The following is a 16,733-nucleotide window of genomic DNA, read 5'->3' on the forward strand; positions in this document are numbered from 1 at the left end:
GGAAGGGGCGGAAGGGGCGGAAAGGGCAGAAGGGCGGATAGGGCGGAAAGGGCGGAAGGGCGGAAAGGGCGGAATGGCGGAAAGGGTGGAAGGGCGGAACGGCGGAAGGGCGGAAGGGGTGGAAGGGTGGAAGGGCGGAAGGGCAGAAAGAGCGGAAAGGGCGGAAAGGGCGGAAAGGGCGGAAGGGCGGAAAGGGCAGAAAGGCGGAAGGGCGGAAAGGGCGGAAGGGGCGGAAAGGGCAGAAGGGGCGGAAGGGCGGAAAGGGCGGAAAGGGCGGAAGGGGCGGAGAGGGCGGAAGGGGCGGAAAGAACGTAAAGGGCGGAAGGGGCGGAAGGGCGGAAAGGGCAGAAAGGCGGAAGGGCGGAAAGGGCGGAAGGGGCGGAAAGGGTGGAAGGGGCGGAAAGGGCGGAAAGGGCGGAAAGGGCGGAAGGGCGGAAAGGGCGGAAGGGGCGGAAGGGCGGAAAGGGCGGAAAGGGCGGAAAGGGCGGAAGGGGCGGAAGGGGCGGAAGAGGCGGAAGGGCGGAAAGGGCGGAAGGGGCGGAAGGAGCGGAAAGGGCGGACGGGCGGAAGGGGCGGAAAGGGCGGACAGGGCGGAAAGGGAGGAAGGGCGGAAGGGCCCAAAGGGTGGAAGGGCGGAAGGGGCGGAAGGGGCGGAAGGAGCGGAAAGGGCGGAAGGGCGGAAGGGGCGGAAAGGACGGAAGGGGTGGAAAGGGCGGAAAGGGCGGAAAGGGTGTAAAGGGCGAAAGGGCGGAAGGGCCGGAAGGTCGGAAGGGCGGAAGTGCGGAAGGGCGGAAAGGGCAGAAGGGCGGAAGGGCGGAAAGGGCGGAAAGGGCAGGAAGGGCGGAAGGGTGGAAATGGCGGACAGGGCGGAAGGGCGGAAAGGGCGGAAAGGGCGGGAAGGGCGGAAGGGTGGAAATGGCGGAAAGGGCGGAGAGGGCGGACAGGGCGGAAAGGGCGGAAAGGGCGGAAAGGGCGGCAGGGCGGAAGAGCGGAGGGACGAAAGGGCGGAAGGGCGAAAGGGCGGAAAGGGCGGAAGGGCGGAGGGGCGGAAAGGGCCGAATGGGCGGAAAGGGAGAAAGGGCGGAAAGGGCAGAAAGGGCGAAAAGGGCGGAAAGGGCGGAAGGGCGGAAGGGCGGAAGGGCAGAAAGGGCGGATAGGGCGGAAGGGCGGAAAGGGTAGAAAGGTCGGAAGGGAGGAAAGGGCGGAAGGCCGGAAGTGCGGAAAGGGCGGAAGGGCGGAAGGGCGGAAAGGGCGGAAGGGGCGGAAAGGGCGGAAAGGGTAGAAAGGTCGGAAGGGGCGGAAAGGGCGGAAAGGGCGAAAGGGCGAAAAGGGCGGAAAGGGCGGAAGGGCGGAAGGGCGGAAGGGCAGAAAGGGCGGATAGGGCGGAAGGGCGGAAAGGGTAGAAAGGTCGGAAGGGAGGAAAGGGCGGAAGGCCGGAAGTGCGGAAAGGGCGGAAGGGCGGAAGGGCGGAAAGGGCGGATAGGGCGGAAGGGCGGAAAGGGTAGAAAGGTCGGAAGGGAGGAAAGGGCGGAAGGGCAGAAGGGCGGAAAGGGCGGAAGGGCGGAAGGGCGGAAAGGGCGGAAAGGGAGGAAGGGCGGGCGGGCGGAAAGGGCGGAAGGGTAGAAAGGGCGGAAGGGCGGAAGGGCGGAAAGGGAGGAAAGGGCGGAAAGGGCGGAAGGGGGGATGGGCGGAAGGGCGGAAGGGCGGAAAGGGCGGAAAGGGCGGAAGGGCGGAAGGGCGGAAAGGGCGGAAGGGCGGAAGGGCGGAAAGGGCGGATAGGGCGGAAGGGCGGAAAGGGTAGAAAGGTCGGAAGGGGCGGAAAGGGCGGAAAGGGCGAAAGGGCGAAAAGGGCGGAAAGGGCGGAAGGGCGGAAGGGCGGAAGGGCAGAAAGGGCGGATAGGGCGGAAGGGCGGAAAGGGTAGAAAGGCCGGAAGGGAGGAAAGGGCGGAAGGCCGGAAGTGCGGAAAGGGCGGAAGGGCGGAAGGGCGGAAAGGGCGGATAGGGCGGAAGGGCGGAAAGGGTAGAAAGGTCGGAAGGGAGGAAAGGGCGGAAGGGCAGAAGGGCGGAAAGGGCGGAAGGGCGGAAGGGCGGAAAGGGCGGAAAGGGAGGAAGGGCGGAAGGGGCGGAAAGGGCGGAAGGGTAGAAAGGGCGGAAGGGCGGAAGGGCGGAAAGGGAGGAAAGGGCGGAAAGGGCGGAAGGGGGGATGGGCGGAAGGGCGGAAGGGCGGAAAGGGCGGAAAGGGCGGAAGGGCGGAAGGGCGGAAAGGGCGGAAAGGGCGGGAAGGGCGGAAGGGTGGAAATGGCGGAAAGGGCGGAAAGGGCGGAAGGGCAGAAAGGGCGGAAGGGCGGAAGGGCGGAAAGGGAGGAAGGGCGGAAGGGCGGAAAGGGCGGAAGGGTAGAAAGGGCGGAAGGGCGGAAGGGCGGAAGGGCGGAAGGGCGGAAGGGCGGAAAGGGCGGAAGGGCGAAAGGGCGGAAAGGGCGGAAAGGGCGGAAGGGTGGAAAGGGAGGAAGGGCGAAAGGGCGGAAAGGGTAGAAAGGGCGGAAAGGGTGGAAAGGGCGGAAAGGGCGAAAGGGCTGAAGGGCGGAAAGGGCGGAAAGGGCGGGAAGGGCGGAAGGGCGGAAGGACAGAAGGGCGGAAGGGCAGAAAGGGTAGGAAGGGTGAAAGGGCGGATAGGGCGGAGGGGTGGAAAGGGCGGAAAGGGCGGAAGGGCGGAAAGGGCGGAAGGGCGGAAGGGCGGAAGGGCGGAAGGGCGGAAGGGCGGAAGGGCGGAAAGGGCGGAAGGGCGGAAAGGGAGGAAGGGCGGAAAGGCCGGAAGGGCGGAAAGAGCGGAAGGGCGGAAGGGCGAAAGGGCGGAAAGGGTAGAAAGGGCGGAATGGCGGAAGGGCGGAAGGGCGGAAAGGGCGGAAAGGGCGGAAAGGGCGGAATGGCAGAAGAGCGGAAGGGCGAAAGGGCGGAAGGGCGGAAGGGTGGAAAGGGAGGAAGGGCGAAAGGGCAAAAGGGCGGAAAGGGCGGAATGGTCGGAGAGGGCGGAAGGGCGGAAGGGCGGATGGGTGTAAAGGGCAGAAAGGGCGGAAGGGCGGAAGGGTGAAAGGGCGGAAAGGGCGGAAAGGGCGGAAGGGCGGAACGGCGGAAAGGGCGGAAAGGGCGGAAGGGCGGAAGGGTGGAAAGTACGGACAGGGCGGAGAGGGCGGAAGGGCGTGTGGCGGACAGATGAGTGAACTTTTGCCTTAAACATTTCTTGGTACATAAGGTGCAAGCAAACCAAAACCCCAAACAAGCCATCTGTTCTCAGTGGAAACAGGACTGAGCTGCTGCGACCCCCGAAATGGTCTCCCTGCGACCATTCGGGACACACCGAGCCTGCGCTGAACCGGATCACGATCGGACAGAGACTTTGGAACCTGGACTGCAAGTTACTGCCGCTTAACACAACTTTTATAAAACTTGCTTAGCCGCACTCCCTAGTTCAGTGAGAAAGGGCCCCAGAGCTGGTGCAGACTGGAAAGATAAGGGAGTTACCAGCAGTTTGCATTCCTATGCGTCACACTCCAGGAGGGAGGATGTCAAGGCTTTGAAATAAGGCCTGCTTGGGCGCCAGGACCCTGGGAAACAAAGCCTCCTCTCACTGCTGAAACAGTGTTAATTTGGGGGGGGGTCTGGATTATATCCTCCTCGTCAGGACCTTGGAAGATAACACCTATTGTCACTGCTGGGGCAGTGCTAATTGCTGGAACAACACCTGTTTGTCAGGGCCCTGAGAAAGAAGGGCAGAACCCGAGGAATCAACACATTTGTCAGCAGAAACCGCAACAGTAAAGATAAGGGAGAAAAGCAGCCTACCTGGGAACAATGATGAGACCCAATAGGGAGCAGGAGACCCCAGACCCAAAAATTACTATTGGTCTGAACTACCGCGTGAGGGGCGGGAAACTTAATTTGAAAAAGCTATAATTGCCCAGGGATTTCTTTGTTCAGGGTCCCTCTTCGGAGGCACCCAACTCGAGCTGTAACTACTGCACGCGTGTCATTACAATTTATTTATTTAATTTGCCTTGATTTGGCTCCGAACTTTTCTGCGGGAACCTAGGGTCGGACCCTGCTCGAGTTGTAATTACTGCACGCGCATCGCTAAAATTTACACCCAGGGTGAAGAGGACCAACGGGACGCCGCTGGATCCACGGGTGGTGATATCTCTTTCTCTCTCCCCCTTTTCTCTCTCTCTCTTTCTCTCTCTCCTCCCCTTTGCCTTTCCCCACCTTTTCTCCCCACTCCGTGGAAAATAAAGTTAAAAGGTTGTACGATATATGACCGGTTTTAGCGTCTTAATCTCGTCCTTGGGATCGTAACGAAACTCTCCCGATATTGGATCGGGACAGGGCAGAAGGGCGGAAAGGGCGGAACGGCGGCAGGGCGGAAGGGCGGAAGGGCGGAAAGGGCGGAAGGGCGGAAGGGCGGAAGGGCGGAAGGGCGGAAAGGGCGAAAGTGCGGAAGGGCGGAAGGGCGGAAGGGCAGAAGGGCGGAAGGGCGGAAAGGGCGAAGGGGGCGAAGGGCGGAAGGGCGGAAAGGGCTGAAGGGCGGAAGGGCGGAAAGGGCGGTAGGGTGGAAAGGGTGGAAGGGGTGGAAAGGGCGAAAGGGCGGAAAGGACGGAAAGGGCGGAATGGGTGGAAGGGCGGAAAGGGCGGAAGGGCGGAAAGGGTGGAAGGGCGGAAAGGGCGAAAGGGTGGAAAGGGTGGAAGGGCGGAAGGGCGGAAAGGGCGGAAGGGCGGAAAGGGTGGAAAGGGCGGAAAGGGCGAAAGGGCGGAAAGGGCGAAAGGGCGGAAAGGGTGGAAGGGCGGAAAGGGCGAAAAGGGTGGAAGGGTGGAAGGGCGGAAAGGGCAGAAAGGGCAGAAAGGGCGGAACAGCGGAAGGGCGGAAGGGCGGAAGAGCGGAAGGGCGGAACGGTGGAAGGGCAGAAGGGCGGAAGGGTGGAAAGGGCGGAAAGGGCGGAAAGGGCGGAAGGGCGGAAAGGGCGGAAATGGCGAAAGGGCAGAAAGGGCGGAAAGGGCGGAAAGGGCGGAAGGGCGGAAAGGGCGGAAGGGCGGAAGGGCGGAAGGGCGAAAGGGCGGAAGGGTGGAAGGGCGTAAGGGCGGAAGGGCGAAAGGGCGGAAAGGGCGGAAAGGGCGGAAGGTTGGGAAGGGCGGAAAGGCAGAATGGGCGGAAGGGCGGAAGGGCGGAAAGGGTAGAAAGGGCGGAAAGGGCGGAAAGGGTAGAAAGGGCGGAAAGGCGGAAAGGGCGGAAAGGGCGAAGGGCCGGACGGGAGGAAAGGGAGGAAGGGCGGGAAGGGCGGAAAGGGCGGGAAGGGCGGGAAGGGCGGAAGGGCAGAATGGGCGGAATGGCGGAAGGGCGGAAAGGGTAGAAAGGGCGGAAGGGGCGGAAAGGGTGAAAAGGGCGGAAAGGGCGGAAATGGCGAAAGGGCAGAAAGGGCGGAAAGGGCGGAAAGGGCGGAAGGGCGGAAAGGGCGGAAGGGCGTAAGGGCGTAAGGGCGGAAGGGCGAAAGGGCGGAAAGGGCGGAAGGTTGGGAAGGGAGGAAGGGCGGAAAGGGCGGAATGGCGGAAGGGCGGAAGGGCGGAAGGGCGGAAGGGCGAAAGGGCGGAAAGGGCGGAAGGGCGGAAAAGGCGTAAGGGCGTAAGGGCGTAAGGGCGGAAGGGCGAAAGGGCGGAAAGGGCGGAAAGGGCGGAAGGTTGGGAAGGGCGGAAAGGCAGAATGGGCGGAAGGGCGGAAGGGCGGAAAGCGTAGAAAGGGCGGAAAGGGCGAAAGGGCGGAAGGGCGGAAAGGGCGGAAAGGGTAGAAAGGGCGGAAAGGCCGGAAGGTCGGAAGGGCGGAAGTGCGGAAGGGCGGAAAGGGCAGAAGGGCGGAAGGGCGGAAAGGGCGGAAAGGGCAGGAAGGGCGGAAGGGTGGAAATGGCGGACAGGGCGGAAGGGCGGAAAGGGTAGAAAGGGCGGAAGGGGCGGAAAGGGTGAAAAGGGCGGAAGGGCGGAAGGGCGGAATGGGCGGAAATGGTGGAATGGGCGAAAGGGCGAAAGGGCGGAAGGGCAAAAGGGCAGAAAGGGTAGAAAGGGCGGAAGGGCGGAAAGGGCGGAAGGGCAGAAGGGCGGAAAGGGCGGAAAGGGCGGGAGGGCGGAAGGGTGGAAAGGGCGAAAAGGCGGAAAGGGCAGAAAGGGAGGAAGGGCGGAAGGGCGGAAGGGCGAAAGGGCAGAAGGGCAGAAAGGGCGGAAGGGCGGAGAGGGCGGAAGGGCGGAAAGGGCAGAAGGGCGGAAAGGGCGGAAAGGGCGGAAGGGCGGAAGGGTAGAAAGGGCGGAAAGGGCGGAAGGGTGGAAAGGGCGGAAGGGCGGAAGGGCGGAAGGGCGAAAGGATGGAAGGGGCGGAAGGGCGGAAAGGACGCAACGGCGGAAAGGGCGGAAGGGCGGAAGGGCGGAAGGGTGGAAAGTGCGGAAAGGGCGGAAAGGGCGGACGGGTGGAAGGGTGGAAAGGGCGGAAAGAGCGGAAAGGGCGGAAGGGTGGAAGGGCGGAAGGGCAGAAAGGGCGGACGGGTGGAAGGGTGGAAAGGGCGGAAAGAGCGGAAAGGGCGGAAGGGTGGAAGGGCGGAAGGGCAGAAAGGGCGGAAAGGGCGGAACAGCGGAAGGGCGGAAGGGCGGAAGAGCGGAAGGGCGGAACGGTGGAAGGGCGGAAGGGCGGAAGGGTGGAAAGGGCGGAAAGGGCGGAAAGGGCGGAAGGGCGGAAAGGGCGGAAAGGGCGGAAGGGAAGAAAGGGCGGAAAGGGCGGAAAGGGCGGAAGGGCGGAAAGGGCGGAAGGGCATAAGGACGGAAAGGGCTGCAGGGCCGAAATGGCGGAAGGGTGGAAAGGGAGGAAGGGCGGAAAGGGCGGAAGGGCGGAAGGGCGGAAGGGCGGAAGGGCGAAAGGGCGGAAAGGGCGGAAGGGCGGAAAAGGCGTAAGGGCGTAAGGGCGGAAGGGCGGAAGGGCGAAAGGGCGGAAAGGGCAGAAAGGGCGGAAGGTTGGGAAGGGCGGAAAGGTAGAATGGGCGGAAGGGCGGAAGGGCGGAAAGGGTAGAAAGGGCGGAAAGGGCGAAAGGGCGGAAGGGTGGAAGGGCGGAAAGGGTAGAAAGGGCGGAAAGGCGGAAAGGGCGGAAAGGGCGAAGGGCCGGACGGGCGGAAAGGGAGGAAGGGCGGGAAGGGCGGAAAGGGCGTGAAGGGCGGGAAGGGCGGAAGGGCAGAATGGGCGGAAGGGCGGAAGGGCGGAAAGGGTAGAAAGGGCGGAAGGGGCGGAAAGGGTGAAAAGGGCGAAAGGGCGGAAGGGCGGAAGGGCGGAATGGGCGGAAATGGTGGAAAGGGCGAAAGGGCGAAAGGGCGGAAGGGCAGAAAGGGCAGAAAGGGTAGAAAGGGCGGAAGGGCGGAGGGGGCGGAAGGGCAGAAGGGCGGAAGGGCGGAAGGGGCGGAAGGGCGGAAGGGCGGAAGGGTGGAAAGGGCGAAAAGGCGTAAAGGGCAGAAAGGGCGGAAGGGCGGAAGGGCGGAAGGGCGAAAGGGCGGAAGGGTAGAAAGGGCGGAAGGGCGGAGAGGGCGGAAGGGCGAAAAGGGCGGAAGGGCAAAAGGGCGGAAAGGGCGGAAGGGTGGAAGGGCGGAAGTGCGAAAGGGCAGAAAGGTTGGAAAGGGCAAAAGGGCGGAGAGGGCGGGAAGGGCGGAAGGGTGGCAAGGGCGGAAAGGGCGGAAGGGCGGAAAGGGTGGAAAGGGCGGAAGGGCGAAAGGGCAGAAAGGGTAGAAAGGGCGGAAGGGCGGAAGGGCGGAAGGGCGGAAAGGGCGGAAAGGGTGGAATGGGCGGAAGGGCGGACGGGCGGAAAGGGTGGAAAGGGCGGAAGGGCGAAAGGGCAGAAAGGGTAGAAAGGGCGGAAGGGCGGAAGGGCGGAAGGGCGGAAAGGGCGGAAAGGGTGGAATGGGCGGAAGGGCGGAAGGGCAGAAAGGGCGGAAGGGCGGAAAGGGCGAAAGGGCAGAAAGGGTAGAAAGGGCGGAAGGGCGGAAGGGCAGAAAGGGCGGAAGGGCGGAAAGGGTGGAAAGGACGGAAGGGCGGAAGGGCGGAAAGGGAGGAAAGCGCGGAAAGGGCGGAAGGGAGGAAAGGGTGGAACGGGCGAAAGGGCGGAAAGGGCGGAAGGGTGGAAAGGGCGGAAAGGGCGGAAGGGCGGAAGGGCGGAAAGGGCGGAAATGGCGAAGGGAGGAAGGGCGGAAAGGGCGGAAGGGCAGAAGGGTGGAAAGGGCGGAAAGGGCGGAAGGGCGGAAAGGGCGGAAGGGCGGAAGGGCGGAAAGGGCGGAAAGGGTGGAAGGGCGGAAGGGCAGAAGGGCGGAAGGACGAAAGGGCGGAAAGGGCGGAAGGGTGGAAAGGAAGGGCGGAAAGGGCGACAGGGCGGAAAGGGCGGAAGGGCGGAAAGGGCGGAGGGCGGAAAGGGCGGAAAGGGCGGAAAGGGAGGAAGGGCGGAAAGGGCGGAAGGGCGGAAAGGGCGGAAGGGCAGAAAGGGCGGAAGGGCGGAAAGGGCGGAAAGGGCGGAAAGGGCAGAAGGGCAGAAAGGCGGAAAGGGCGGAAAGGGCGGAAGGGCGGGAAGGGCGGAAGGGGCCGAAAGGGCGGAAGCGCGAAAGTGCGGAAAGGGTAGAAAGGGCGGAAGGGCAAAAGGGCGGAAAGGGCGGAAGGGCGGAAAGTGTAGAAAGGGCGGAAAGGGCGGAAAGGGTGGAAAGGGCGAAAGGGTGGAAAGGGCGGAAAGGGAGGAATGGGCGGAAGGGTGGAAAGGGAGGAAGGGCGGAAGGTAGAAAGGGCGAAAGGGCGGAAAGGGCGGAAGGGCGGAAGGGTAGAAAGGGCGGAAAGGGGGGAAAGGGCGGAAAGGGCGGAAGGCCGGAAAGGGTGGAAGGGCGGAACGGGCGGAAAGGGCGGAAGGACGGAAGGGCGGAAAGGGCGGAAGTGCGGAAAGGGCGGAAAGGGCGGAAGACAGGAAAGGGCGGAAGGGCGGAAGGGCGGAAGGGCGGAAGGGCGGAAGGGCGGAAAGGGCGAAAAGGGCGGAAGGGCGGGAGGGCGGAAAGGGTGGAAGGGTAGAAAGGGCGGAAGGGCGGAGGGGCAGAAGGGCGGAAGGGCAGAAGGGCGGAAGGGCGGAAGGGCGGAAAGGGTCGGAAGGGCGGAAAGGGCGGAAAGGGCGGAAGGGCGGAAGGGCGAAAGGGCGGAAAGGGCGGAAAGGGTAGAAAGGGCGGAAAGGGCAGGAAGGGCGGAAGGGCGGAAGGGCGGAAAGGGCGGAAGGGTAGAAAGGGCGGAAGGGCGGAAAGGGCGGAAAGGGCGGAAGGGCGGATGGGCGGAAAGGGTGGAAAGGGCGAAAGGGCGAAAGGGCGGAAAAGGCGGAATGGGCGGAAGGAGGGAAAGGGCGGAAGGGCGAAAGGGCGGAAAGGGCGGGAGGGCGGAAGGGTGGAAAGGGCGAAAAGGCGGAAAGGGCAGAAAGGGCGGAAGGGCGGAAGGGCGGAAGGGCGAAAGGGCAGAAGGGCAGAAAGGGCGGAAGGGCGGAGAGGGCGGAAGGGCGGAAAGGGCAGAAGGGCGGAAAGGGCGGAAAGGGCGGAAGGGCGGAAGGGTAGAAAGGGCGGAAAGGGCGGAAGGGTGGAAAGGGCGGAAGGGCGGAAGGGCGGAAGGGCGAAAGGATGGAAGGGGCGGAAGGGCGGAAAGGACGCAACGGCGGAAAGGGCGGAAGGGCGGAAGGGCGGAAGGGTGGAAAGTGCGGAAAGGGCGGAAAGGGCGGAAGGGCGGAAGGGCGGAAAGGGCTGAAGGGCGGAAAGGGCGGAAAGGGTGGAAGGGCGGAAAGGGCGGACGGGTGGAAGGGTGGAAAGGGCGGAAAGAGCGGAAAGGGCGGAAGGGTGGAAGGGCGGAAGGGCAGAAAGGGCGGAAAGGGCGGAACAGCGGAAGGGCGGAAGGGCGGAAGAGCGGAAGGGCGGAACGGTGGAAGGGCGGAAGGGCGGAAGGGTGGAAAGGGCGGAAAGGGCGGAAAGGGCGGAAGGGCGGAAAGGGCGGAAAGGGCGGAAGGGAAGAAAGGGCGGAAAGGGCGGAAAGGGCGGAAGGGCGGAAAGGGCGGAAGGGCATAAGGACGGAAAGTGCTGCAGGGCCGAAATGGCGGAAGGGTGGAAAGGGAGGAAGGGCGGAAAGGGCGGAAGGGCGGAAGGGCGGAAAGGGCGGAAGGGCGGAAAAGGCGTAAGGGCGTAAGGGCGGAAGGGCGGAAGGGCGAAAGGGCGGAAAGGGCAGAAAGGGCGGAAGGTTGGGAAGGGCGGAAAGGTAGAATGGGCGGAAGGGCGGAAGGGCGGAAAGGGTAGAAAGGGCGGAAAGGGCGAAAGGGCGGAAGGGTGGAAGGGCGGAAAGGGTAGAAAGGGCGGAAAGGCGGAAAGGGCGGAAAGGGCGAAGGGCCGGACGGGCGGAAAGGGAGGAAGGGCGGGAAGGGCGGAAAGGGCGTGAAGGGCGGGAAGGGCGGAAGGGCAGAATGGGCGGAAGGGCGGAAGGGCGGAAAGGGTAGAAAGGGCGGAAGGGGCGGAAAGGGTGAAAAGGGCGAAAGGGCGGAAGGGCGGAAGGGCGGAATGGGCGGAAATGGTGGAAAGGGCGAAAGGGCGAAAGGGCGGAAGGGCAGAAAGGGCAGAAAGGGTAGAAAGGGCGGAAAGGCGGAGGGGGCGGAAGGGCAGAAGGGCGGAAGGGCGGAAAGGGCGGAAGGGCGGAAGGGCGGAAGGGTGGAAAGGGCGAAAAGGCGTAAAGGGCAGAAAGGGCGGAAGGGCGGAAGGGCGGAAGGGCGAAAGGGCGGAAGGGTAGAAAGGGCGGAAGGGCGGAGAGGGCGGAAGGGCGAAAAGGGCGGAAGGGCAAAAGGGCGGAAAGGGCGGAAGGGTGGAAGGGCGGAAGTGCGAAAGGGCAGAAAGGTTGGAAAGGGCAAAAGGGCGGAGAGGGCGGGAAGGGCGGAAGGGTGGCAAGGGCGGAAAGGGCGGAAGGGCGGAAAGGGTGGAAAGGGCGGAAGGGCGAAAGGGCAGAAAGGGTAGAAAGGGCGGAAGGGCGGAAGGGCGGAAGGGCGGAAAGGGCGGAAATGGTGGAATGGGCGGAAGGGCGGAAGGGCAGAAAGGGCGGAAGGGCGGAAAGGGTGGAAAGGGCGGAAGGGCGAAAGGGCAGAAAGGGTAGAAAGGGCGGAAGGGCGGAAGGGCGGAAGGGCGGAAAGGGCGGAAAGGGTGGAATGGGCGGAAGGGCGGAAGGGCAGAAAGGGCGGAAGGGCGGAAAGGGCGAAAGGGCAGAAAGGGTAGAAAGGGCGGAAGGGCGGAAGGGCAGAAAGGGCGGAAGGGCGGAAAGGGTGGAAAGGACGGAAGGGCGGAAGGGCGGAAAGGGAGGAAAGCGCGGAAAGGGCGGAAGGGAGGAAAGGGTGGAACGGGCGAAAGGGCGGAAAGGGCGGAAGGGTGGAAAGGGCGGAAAGGGCGGAAGGGCGGAAGGGCGGAAAGGGCGGAAATGGCGAAGGGAGGAAGGGCGGAAAGGGCGGAAGGGCAGAAGGGTGGAAAGGGCGGAAAGGGCGGAAGGGCGGAAAGGGCGGAAGGGCGGAAGGGCGGAAAGGGCGGAAAGGGTGGAAGGGCGGAAGGGCAGAAGGGCGGAAGGACGAAAGGGCGGAAAGGGCGGAAGGGTGGAAAGGAAGGGCGGAAAGGGCGACAGGGCGGAAAGGGCGGAAGGGCGGAAAGGGCGGAGGGCGGAAAGGGCGGAAAGGGCGGAAAGGGAGGAAGGGCGGAAAGGGCGGAAGGGCGGAAAGGGCGGAAGGGCAGAAAGGGCGGAAGGGCGGAAAGGGCGGAAAGGGCGGAAAGGGCGGAAGGGCAGAAAGGCGGAAAGGGCGGAAGGGCGGGAAGGGCGGAAGGGGCCGAAAGGGCGGAAGCGCGAAAGTGCGGAAAGGGTAGAAAGGGCGGAAGGGCAAAAGGGCGGAAAGGGCGGAAGGGCGGAAAGTGTAGAAAGGGCGGAAAGGGCGGAAAGGGTGGAAAGGGCGAAAGGGTGGAAAGGGCGGAAAGGGAGGAATGGGCGGAAGGGTGGAAAGGGAGGAAGGGGGGAAGGGCGGAAGGGCGAAAGGGCGGAAAGGGCGGAAGGGCGGAAGGGTAGAAAGGGCGGAAAGGGGGGAAAGGGCGGAAAGGGCGGAAGGCCGGAAAGGGTGGAAGGGCGGAACGGGCGGAAAGGGCGGAAGGACGGAAGGGCGGAAAGGGCGGAAGTGCGGAAAGGGCGGAAAGGGCGGAAGGGCGGAAGGGCGGAAGGGCGGAAAGGGTAGAAAGGGCGGAAGACAGGAAAGGGCGGAAGGGCGGAAGGGCGGAAGGGCGGAAAGGGCGAAAAGGGCGGAAGGGCGGGAGGGCGGAAAGGGTGGAAGGGTAGAAAGGGCGGAAGGGCGGAGGGGCAGAAGGGCGGAAGGGCAGAAGGGCGGAAGGGCGGAAAGGGTCGGAAGGGCGGAAAGGGCGGAAAGGGCGGAAGGGCGGAAGGGCGAAAGGGCGGAAAGGGCGGAAAGGGTAGAAAGGGGGGAAAGGGCAGGAAGGGCGGAAGGGCGGAAGGGCGGAAAGGGCGGAAGGGTAGAAAGGGCGGAAGGGCGGAAAGGGCGGAAAGGGCGGAAGGGCGGATGGGCGGAAAGGGTGGAAAGGGCGAAAGGGCGAAAGGGCGGAAAAGGCGGAATGGGCGGAAGGAGGGAAAGGGCGGAAGGGCGAAAGGGCGGAAGGGCGGAAAGGGCGGAAGGGCGGAAAGGGCAGGAAGGGCGGAAGGGCGGAAAGGGAGGAAAGGGCGAAAGGGCGAAAGGGCGAAAGGGCGGAAAGGGCGAAGGGCCGGACGGGCGGAAAGGGAGGAAGGGCGGGAAGGGCGGAAAGGGCGTGAAGGGCGGGAAGGGCGGAAGGGCAGAATGGGCGGAAGGGCGGAAGGGCGGAAAGGGTAGAAAGGGCGGAAGGGGCGGAAAGGGTGAAAAGGGCGAAAGGGCGGAAGGGCGGAATGGGCGGAAATGGTGGAAAGGGCAGAAGGGCGAAAGGGCAGAAAGGGTAGAAAGGGCGGAAGGGCGGAAAGGGCGGAAGGGCAGAAGGGCGGGAAGGGCGGAAGGGCGGAAGGGCGGAAAGGGCAGAAAGGGCGGAAGGGCGGAAGGGCGAAAGGGCAGAAAGGGTAGAAAGGGCGGAAGGGCGGAGAGGGCGGAAGGGCGGAAAGGGCAGAAGGGCGGAAAGGGCGGAAAGGGCAGAAGGGTGGAAGGGCGGAAAGGGCAGAAGGGTGGAAGGGCGGAAGGGCAGAAGGGCGGAAGGGCGAAATTGCGGAAAGGGCGGAAAGGGAGGAAGGGTGGAAAGGGAGGAAGGGCGGAAAGGGCGGAAAGGGCGGAAGGGCGGAAAGGGCAGAAAGGGCGGAAGGGCGGAAGGGCGAAAGGGCAGAAAGGGTAGAAAGGGCGGAAGGGCGGAGAGGGCGGAAGGGCGGAAAGGGCAGAAGGGCGGAAAGGGCGGAAAGGGCAGAAGGGTGGAAGGGCGGAAGGGCAGAAGGGCGGAAGGGCGAAATTGCGGAAAGGGCGGAAAGGGAGGAAGGGTGGAAAGGGAGGAAGGGCGGAAAGGGCGGAAAGGGCGGAAGGGCGTAAGGGTGGAAAGGTGGGAAGGCCGGAAAGGGCGGAAAGGGCGGAAGGGCGGAAGGGCGGAAAGGGCGGAAGGGCCGAAGGGTGGAAAGGGAGGAAGGGCGTAAGGGCAGAAATGGCGGAAAGGGCGGAAAGGGCGGAAGGGCGGAAAGGGAGGAAGGGTGTAAGGGCAGAAAGGGCGGAAAGGGCTGAAGGGCGGAAGGGCGGTAAAGGGCGGAAAGGGCGGAAGGGCGGAAAGCGCGGAAAGGGCGGAAAGGGCGACAGGGCGGAAGGGGCGGAAGGGCGGAAGGCCGGCAAGGGCGGAAGGGCGAAAGGGCGGAAAGGGCGGAAAGGGCGGAAGGGCAGAAGGGCGGAAAGGGCGGAAAGGGCAGAAGGGCGGACGCGCGGAAAGGGCGGAAGGGGCCGAAAGGGCGGAAAGGGCAGAAGGGCGAAAGTGCGGAAAGGGTAGAAAGGGCAGAAGGGCGGAAAGGGCGGAAGGGCGGACAGGGCGGAAGGGCAGAAAGGGCGGAAGGGCAGAAGGGCGGAAAGTGTAGAAAGGGCGGAAAGGGCAGAAAGGGCGGAAGGGCGGACAGGGCGGAAGGGCAGAAAGGGCGGAAGGGCAGAAGGGCGGAAAGTGTAGAAAGGGCGGAAAGGGTGGAAAGGGCGAAAGGGTTGAAAGGGCGGAAAGGGCGGAAAGGGCGGAAGGGCGGAAAGAGCGGAAAGGGAGGAATGGGCAGAAAGGGCGGAAGTGCGAAAGGGCGGAAGGGTAGAAAGGGCGGAAAGGGCGGAGGGCGGATGGGCGGAAAGGGCGAAAGGGCGGAAGGGCAGAAAGGGCGGGGAGGGCGGGAAGAGCGGAAGGGCGGAAAGGTCGGAAGGGCGGAAGGGCGGAAAGGGCGGACGGGCGGAAGGGCGGAAGGGCAGAAAGGGTAGAAAGGGCGGAAGGACGGAAAAGGCGGAAAGGGCGGAAGGGCGGAAGGGGCGGAAGGGGCGGAAGGAGCGGAAAGGGCGGAAGGGCGGAAAGGGCGGAAAGGGCGGAAGGGGCGGAAGGGGCGGAAAGGGTGGAAAGGGCGGAAGGGCGGAAGGGGCGGAAAGGGCGGAAAGGGCGGAAAGGGCGGAAGGGCGGAAGGGCGGAAAGGGCGGAAGGGCGGAAGGGCAGAAGGGCGGAAAGGGTAGAAAGGGCGGAAAGGGTAGAAAGGGCGGAAGGGCGGAAAGGGCGGAAGGGCAGAAGGGCGGAAAGGGCGGAAAAGGCGGAAGGGGAAAATGGGCGGAAGGGCGGAAAGGGCGGAAGGGCGGAAGGGTGGAAAAGGCGGAAGGGCGGAAAGGGCGGAAGGGCGGAAAGGGCGGAAAGGGCGGAAGGGCGGAAGGGCGGAAGGGCGGAAAGGGCGGAAGGGCGGAAAGGGCGGAAGGCGGAAGGGCGGAAGGGCGGAAGGGCGGGAGGGCGGATGGGCGAAAGGGCGGAAAGGGCGGAAGGGCGGAAGGGCGGAAGGGTGGAAAGGGCAGAAGGGCGGAAGGGCGGAAGGGCGGAAAGGGCAGATAGGGCGGAAAGAGCGGAAAGGGCGGAAAGGGCGGAAGGGCGGAAGGCCAAAAGGGCGGAAAGGGCGGAAGTGCGACAGGGCGGAAAGGGCGGAAATGGCGGAAGGGCGGAAAGGGCGGGAAGGGCGGAAGGGTGGAAAAGGCGGAAGGGCGGAGGGGGCGAAAGGGTGGAAAGTGCGGAAAGGGCGGAAGGGCGGAAAGGGCGGAAGGGCGGAAAGGGCGGAAAGGGCGGAAGGCGGAAGTGCGGAAGGGCGGAAAGGGCAGAAGGGTGGGAGGGCGGGTGGGCGAAAGGGCGGAAAGGGCGGAAGGGCGGAAGGGCGGAAGGGTGGAAAGGGCAGAAGGGCGGAAGGGCGGAAGGGCGGAAGGGGCAGAAAGGGCGGAAAGTGCGGAAAGGGCGGAAGGGCGGAAGGGCGGAAGGCCAAAAGGGCGGAAAGGGCGGAAGTGCGAAAGGGCGGAAAGGGCGGAAATGGCGGAAGGGCGGAAAGGGCGGAGGGGCGGAAAGGGCTGAAAAGGCGGAAGGGCGGAAGGGCGGAAGGGCGGATGGGCGGAAAGGGCGAAAGGGCGGAAAGGGTGGAAAGGGCGGAAGGGCGGAAAGGGCGGAAGGGCGGAAAAGGCGGAAGGGCGAAAGGGCGGAACGGCGAAAAGGGCGGATAGGGCGGAAAGGGCGGACGGGGGGAAGGGCGGAATGGGCGGAAGGGCGGAAAGGGCGGAAAGGGTGGAAGGGCGGATGGGCGAATGGGCGAAAGGGCGGAATGGGCGACAGGGCGGAAAGGGCGGAAGGGCGGAAGGGCGGAAAGGGCGGAAGGGCGGAAGGGCGGAAGGGCGGAAAGGACGGATGGGCGACAGGGCGGAAAGGGCGGACGGGCGGAAGAGCGGAAAGGGCTGAAGGGCGGAAAGGGCGGAAAAGTCGGAAGGGCGGAAGGGCGGGAAGGGCGGATGGGCGAAAGGGCGGAAAGGGCGGAAAGGGCGGAAGGGCGGAAGGGTGGAAAGGGCGGACGGGCGGAAAGGGCGGACGGGCGGAAGGGCGGAAGGGCGAAAGGGTAGAAAGGGCGGAAAGGGCGGAAGGGAGGAAAGGGCGGAAAGGATAGAAAGGGCGGAAAGGCGGAAAGGGCAGAAAGAGCGGAAAGGGCGGAAAGGGCGGAAGGGCGGAAAGGGCGGAAAGGGTAGAAAGGGCGGAAAGGCGGAAAGGGCGGAAAGGGCGAAGGGCCGGACGGGCGGAAAGGGAGGAAGGGCGGGAAGGGCGGAAAGGGCGTGAAGGGCGGGAAGGGCGGAAGGGCAGAATGGGTGGAAGGGCGGAAGGGCGGAAAGTGTAGAAAGGGCGGAAAGGGTGGAAAGGGCGGGGAGGGCGGGAAGAGCGGAAGGGCGGAAAGGTCGGAAGGGTGGAAGGGCGGAAAGGGCGGAAGGGCGGAAAGGGCGGAAAGGGCGGAAGGGCGGAAGGGCGGAAGGGCGGAAAGGGTAGAAAGGGCAGAAGGGCGGAAGGGCGGAAGGGCGGAAGGGCAGAAAGGGCGGAAGGGCGGAAAGGGCGGAAAGGGCAGAAAGGGTAGAAAGGGCGGAAGGGCGGAAGGGCAGAAAGGGCGGAAAGGGTGGAATGGGCGGAAGGGC

This window comes from Dromaius novaehollandiae, chromosome 24 (assembly GCF_036370855.1).
Source record: "Dromaius novaehollandiae isolate bDroNov1 chromosome 24, bDroNov1.hap1, whole genome shotgun sequence".
Lineage (NCBI taxonomy): Eukaryota > Metazoa > Chordata > Aves > Casuariiformes > Dromaiidae > Dromaius > Dromaius novaehollandiae.